Source organism: Chelonoidis abingdonii, chromosome 1, assembly GCF_003597395.2.
Source record: "Chelonoidis abingdonii isolate Lonesome George chromosome 1, CheloAbing_2.0, whole genome shotgun sequence".
Lineage (NCBI taxonomy): Eukaryota > Metazoa > Chordata > Testudines > Testudinidae > Chelonoidis > Chelonoidis abingdonii.
In genome coordinates, this window is record NC_133769.1 from 370,297,544 (window position 1) to 370,304,275 (window position 6,732).

Below are 6,732 nucleotides of genomic sequence, written 5' to 3' on the forward strand. Positions count from 1 at the left end.
GAATTTAGCGCTACTCCTCTCGTCTGGGAGGAGTTCCGAAATCGATTTAAGGAGCTGTTTAACTCGATATTAATGACGACGTCGTGTGAACGGGTACAGCGTTAAATCGGTATATCGGCCATTAAACTGATTTAAAGTCGCAGTGTAGACCTGGCCTCAGTTTGACAAAGCCCTGGCTGAGATGATTTAGTTGGAATTGGTCATGCTTTGAGTAGGGGGGTGGACTAGATGATTTTCTGAGTTCTCTTCCAACCCTAATCTTCTCTGATTCTATGAAGAGAGCACCCTGGGGTGGGGAAACCCAAGGTCCTGTCCTAAGTGAACATGATGAGAGTGGGGTTTCAGCATCCCAGGAATCCTAGGCCCAGCCATATCCCCATTACAAGGACTGCCACACAGCAGAGTGGAAGGGGAGTCCTTGTGATCAGGCAAGCCTCTGGGTAAAGGGAGTGGGAGTGGGGACTCAGACCGCTGTGCTAGCCAATTTCTATGGGATAACGCAGAAGCTAGGAAAGCTTCCCACAATAGTTGCGGAACTGGGAGAAATTGATGGGTTGGATTTTAGTGACATGTGAAAATATATGTAAGGTGTGAAATATTCACATAAATCATAAAAACTGAAATGTTTAACTTTGTGGGGCAACTTTCTGCATAACGTGTGTAACATCACTGCACGAGACAGCTTCCCAGAGACAGTTGTCATATAAAACATTTTTGCTGTACTATTTTATTATGGGCAGTAAACTTGACATTGGTTATTCATAGAATCATAGAATCATAGAAGACAAGGGTTGGAAGAGACCTCAGGAGGTCATCTAGTTCAACCCCAACAACATCATCTTAGCCAGGGCTTTGTCAAGCCAGGCCTTAAAAAACTTCTAAGGATGGAGATTCCACCACCTCCCTAGGTAACCCATTTTATTTGGCCTCTTGAACAAAGTTCATATCATATGAAAGCTTGTTCAAGGAACTGACTACACAATTTATCACCAGCCAGTATAAATCACACTTTGCTCTCAGATTTTGGTATTTATACACAATGAAGGCATCCACAGAAATCATTCTCCTGTGCAAAAATGATGTTGAAATGCTGTGGTTCTGGCTGATGCTGCTCTGCCTCCAGCTCACTTTGAGGTGGTTTGCCAGATTTCTGTTGCATTAATAGCTCAAATTCACTTAGAAGCTAACTCCAAAGTAGCCCAATCTATTTCTTGAAATATTTCATCAGATATCTAGTACAAATTTGATATTTCCAAAAAATGCTTCAAGCCCCAGCAGGAGTTTGTCTCCGTCAGAAACAAAGCTAAGAGATGACAGTCAAATTCAATATTAAAACCCCACTACTGGTACCTGAATTCTGATTGGGGTTTGGGAGGTGTTTCAAACAGAAAAGGGTGAATGACGGATTTTAAAATAGCCAAAAAGTAGCCCAAAGCGTATGTAGTGTAAAACAAGACAAAACAAAACAAACCCAGTAACATTACCATATTATTTATGTATAATTACATTCAGTGATGGTAGTCAATGTCCATATTTTGAGTTCAATTAGTTTGTTATTTTTAGTCTCTAAAAGGCAACATTTCATCCTAACAGTCTTTGTCAGCAGTAGAATGCTTCTCCTGTTGGTCATACATATCACCAGTGACCAGTGCAATCATTTGAGTTGAACACATTCTGAAGTACACATACCTCAAATCCAGGGTAACACAGTCATGTTCTCAAAAACACACTGTTTCACAACTCTTGTCTACAAGCTTTAGTAGAATGTCCTCATTTCCTGCAGCAGCTTTCCTATATTAGCACCCTCCAACTGATACTTTTGGTTTATCCTCCAGGATTCCTGAATGGTTGGAAGTAGAAAAAACAGGTACATTTTATTTCCTGGATTACTGCGCATATGTTAAAGAAGTTAAGCATTGTAGTATCTTTCTTTGTCTTTGGCTCTCTGAAGTTCTTTTGGCTTCCATTATTCTGAACTGAGGCAGAACCCTATTCACACAGGGACTAATGGAAAACCACCTTGCATCAGAAAGCTGCAATATCTTCTACGTGTCTTGAAGTCATGGAAAGGCTGATGGACAGTCTGTGTGGTGGTGGGGGCTGATGTGTGATGCTGAAAGAGGTCAGGCTATGGTCAGAGAGAGGAGATTCAGAAACAGAGAGAGCAGTGCTTGGTCATGGAGTGATAAGACATTAGGTATGAGGAACTTCTGAGATTGTGAACCTCCACAATGCTGAGCTCAGCAAAACTGGCACAGAACACCCTTGATTGATGAGAAGATCTCCTTTCCCCCTCTTGTCACACAGATTTAAAGTCAGGGTCCCAGGTGATCACCTTCTGCAGGTGTATTTGCCCAATTTCTCACGAAGCTCTTGGGTTTTGACCCCATAAATGATAGGGTTGAACATGCAGGGGACAAAGAAATAGAGGTTGGCCAAGATGATGTAAACTTGGGGAGGCATGCTCTGACCGAATTAGTGGGTTAGGTTTGAGAAGAGGTTTGAAACATAAGACGTCAGCATCCCACAGATGTGGGTTGTGCAGGTGTTGAGGGCTTTCAGGTGAGCTTCCTTGGAGGAGATTCTGAGGACGGTCCTAATGATCAAACCATAGGATAGGGCAATGAGTGTCAGGTCTAACCCAGTGCATACAAGCGCTACCACCAAGGCATACATCCTGTTGACTGTGATGTCCCCACATGACATCTTCACCACAGCTATGTGGTCACAGTAAATATGGGGGATAATGTGGTTGGCACAGAATGGCAGCCTCCCCAGGGGCAGAATGAAGAGAATATCTCTTATCATACCCACTAGCCCTAGTTTAACTATTCGAGCATCGGTGAGGGTGGTGGCATATCTCACAGGGCTGCATACGGCAACATAGCAATCAAAGGCCATTGTCATGAGGATGTCTGACTTCATAACAGAAACTGCATGAAGGAAGAACATCTGGGTGAGGCAGCCACCCACAGTAATGCCATTCAAATTGAACCAACATATAAACAGTGCCTTTGCCACGACGGAGGTAGACATGCCAATGTCTGTGAATGCCAGCATGCAGAGAAGCAGGTACCTTGGCTTGTGCAGGGTCTGCTCTTTGCTTACAACAGAGAACTGTGAACTTTCTCAACAGGCTGATAAAGTAGAACATAGAGAAAGGGATAGAAACCCAGACATGAGCAGCTTCCATGCCAGGGATGCCATTAGGATGAATGTTGAAGAGTCAGAGGGGGTGAGTTTGAAAGCTGCCTTGAGGTGGTCAAAGCATTGATTGGGCTCAGAAATGCTCAAGGTGCCTGTGAAGGGAGAGAAGCACAGTGAAGGGTGTGACAGGTTTCACCCCTACTCTGAACCTTAGAGTATAGATGTGGGGACCTGCATGAGAAGCCCTAAGCCTAATTAGATCAATATGCTGCCACCATCCAAATATTTAAATCATTTGGAAAACTCTGTCTTCTCCCTGAAAACCTTCCCCTCCCTAAGTAGCCTTGAGAGACTCCTCCACCAATACCCTGGTTAACACTGATCCAAACTTTTTGGATTTTAACACAAGGAAGAATTACTCCTTCTCTCCTCACCCTTCCCCCCCCCAATCCCTGGTGAGTCCAGATCCAGTTCCGTTGGATCTAAAAAAAGGAAAAATCAATCAGGTTTTTTAAAAAAGAAGGCTTTTAATTAAAGAAAAGAAGGGTAAAAGAAAAAAAATCCCTCTGGGAGATAGCATACAAGCTGATCTCACAGACAACAGATTCAAAACACAGAGGATGTTCCCCTGGGCAAACTTAATACACAAAAGAATTCCCAATTTGATTATTCCCCTAATGTCAAGCCAAGTTGCAAAAAGAAAAATAAACATAAACCTATTTATTTCCTTCCTTAATACTCGCTACTCTGATAAGATGCTGGTTCCTTGATCTTTTCCACTCCGGCCTAAACTGAAACTGACTCTAAACAAAGGAATCTTCTCTCCTTCCTTTTGAAACATCTGGTTATGACAAGGGGGTTACACACTTTATATCAATTAGTATAGTAAATATTTTATAGTTATCACCAATCTAGAACAGGGGTGAGCAGTGAGGTGACAACATTTGCAAATGGCATCAGATTATTTAAGTTATATTCAAGTCCAGAAAAGTCCTGCGAGGGAGCTAACCAAGCCAAGTCAATGAACAGCATAATGGCAGCTGAAATTCGATGCTCTGTAGATGAACTATTAGAACAGTTTGAGCTGCCAGATATATATCCACTTTGATCTCCAAAAAGGATACTGGCAAATACCTTTGATGCCAGAACCCTGGCAGAAAAAAGCCTTTTCCACGCCCTTCAGCCTGCATTAAGTCAGGATCAAGTCATTTGACCTCCACAGGGTGACAGTGACTTTTTGGATGGGTGCGATGCAGCAGCACGCTGCTATGATAAATTGAAAATGGTTTTTGGTTCTGTATCTTGTGACAGCATAGCCACACATAGTGCAGATGACAGTACATTGCACACAGAAAAGAAAACCACCATCAACTGCTAGGCTGAGTTGTCCGGAAGTCTCAGTTTGCCGTGGCATTCTGAGCCCCTGGGATCCGCAAATCATTTTTTCACTCCCAGGGGAGGCTCTCAGGCTGAAGTTCTTCACAGTCTATTTTCGGCTCTTCCTGCTGCTCATGGAGCTGAGGGAATTGTCTGGGAGTCCAGCCAACCAGACACTCTGGAGGGACTGTATGGGAGAATCATAAAGGTCTCTGCCCAGCAAGCCGAGTGTCAGACATGTGAGATTCATACACTGATTCTCAGGGCTCTTCCTTCCTGTTGCAGAAAGGAGATCTCCTCTCTCTGATGAGCGGGATTTCAGTGAGTTGCCTGTTTCTGCATTTAAGTTAGTGCTAAGGGCTTAGGAAGAGTTCCAGAGTTCAAGTCAAGAACCACCTTGGCAGGAATTCACCAGGACAGCAACTTGAAAAAATTTAGTACTGTCAGAAACACCAAGGGTTTTACTTTGTAACCCTGGAGTTACAAAAGCTTTTGAAATAGTTTAGAAAAAATATTTGTTTTTTAAGATCAGTTCCTTGAGTCTTACTGTGTCCTTCTGTCTACCTCAATAGATTCCTTTTTTGGGTTTATGTGGATTTTCCTCTGGTTCGCTCATTTTTTCCTGTTCAGGAACTTCACTGTCCTGTTAAGAACTGCAGCCAAAACCTCTGAAGCAGGTATTTGTGTGACCAGAGAGTTCACAAGAAGAATGTGCCACACACTGGTCCCAGAAATGCTGTTCAGGTTGATCTCTCCCTTTTCCCTGGTGGAGGCAGACAGTTAGTTTAACCTAGTCCGAGGAGATATTTCTGTGAGCTGTGACTGTGGGGTCTGGAACATGGTTTTGGTCTTGGGTGAGGGGTATCGCTGTGTGGCAGGGCTGTAAGTTGTGGGGGTGGGGATAGGGATGAACAAGCAGGCAGCACTGAGGGTTATTGGGGTGGGGATAGGGGTGCATACGGACAGGTAGAGAGCCCAGAGGATTGGGGGGCAACCAGGGAGGTTTACACAGAGAAGCACTTAGCCCTGAGGGTGTTGGGCAGGCAGGGGATGTCTACGGACAGGCAGGTACTGCTTGGAGTTTTGGGTCAGGCAGGGCATCCATATATAGGATGGTAGGGCTGGGGGTTGTGGGGGCAGGGAGGGGATGTACAAGTACAGGAGAGCAGTGCTGGGGGTTCTGGGTGTGCGGAGTGGCATGTAGTGCTGGGGAACGTGGAGACAAGCAGGGGGTGTACATGGACAGGTGGGCAGAGCTGGAGAATGTGGAGGCGAACAGGGGGGTGTAGATAGACAGGTGGGCAGAGCTGGAGGTTGTGGGGCTAGCAGGGGAGTGTAGATAGACAGGCAAGCAATGCTGAGGTTTGTGGGGCCGCCGGGGGGTACCTAGAGTGGTGGGAAGTGCTGGGGGTTGTGGAGACTGGGAGCAGCATGTACATGGAAAGGGGGCAGTGATGCTGAAATTAAATTTTTCGCTGTGATTGTTGGACCAAGGCCAGCGCTGGGTCATTTTCTGGCCCCAAGTGTGTTGGTGAAGGTATCTCAGGGTATCTTTGCCCTACCAAGACACAGAACTGCAGCCTGGGTGTCACAACCTTTACTTAATTTTGTTTCCAAATGTAGTTCTTGAATGTTAATTCGTTACTTCTGGTATTTCACTGGTGGAAAGAATCATTGATCTTTGTTCCTCAGCTGCTTCAATCTTCCATCATATTCTGATCCCATCTGTATTCTCCTTCCCAATCCCAGGCTGCCCTGATTATAACAGTACGCTGGACGCCAATGTTATCTCCTTTCTCGCCAGTCATTCCTGGCTCCCACAACCTCCAAGCCAACCCACACTCCCTACAGCTCTTCTTCTGCAGGGAGTGAGGTGCCTCCCGTCACACTTGCTCCCTTGGCGAGGGGGAGATCAGTGAGTCTGTCTCACCTGTGAGAAATCTCACACACGACACCTGTGCTGCTTCTCTTGGAGCACCCATACACTGCATGCTGCTTTGGGGGCTGCTACAATTTGCGAGCTGGGAAGCTGGGAAGTATGCAATTTGCAAGCTTGGAACAATTTGCAAGCTGGGAAGTATGCACATTATATTACAAGAGCGGGCAGCTCTGGGACATGTGAGAGCCTAGATAAATACAGCTGCCATGTGGGCCACAAACACACAGATGATCAAACCAGGTGTTGTCAGACACTCCTGGGGTGGTGCT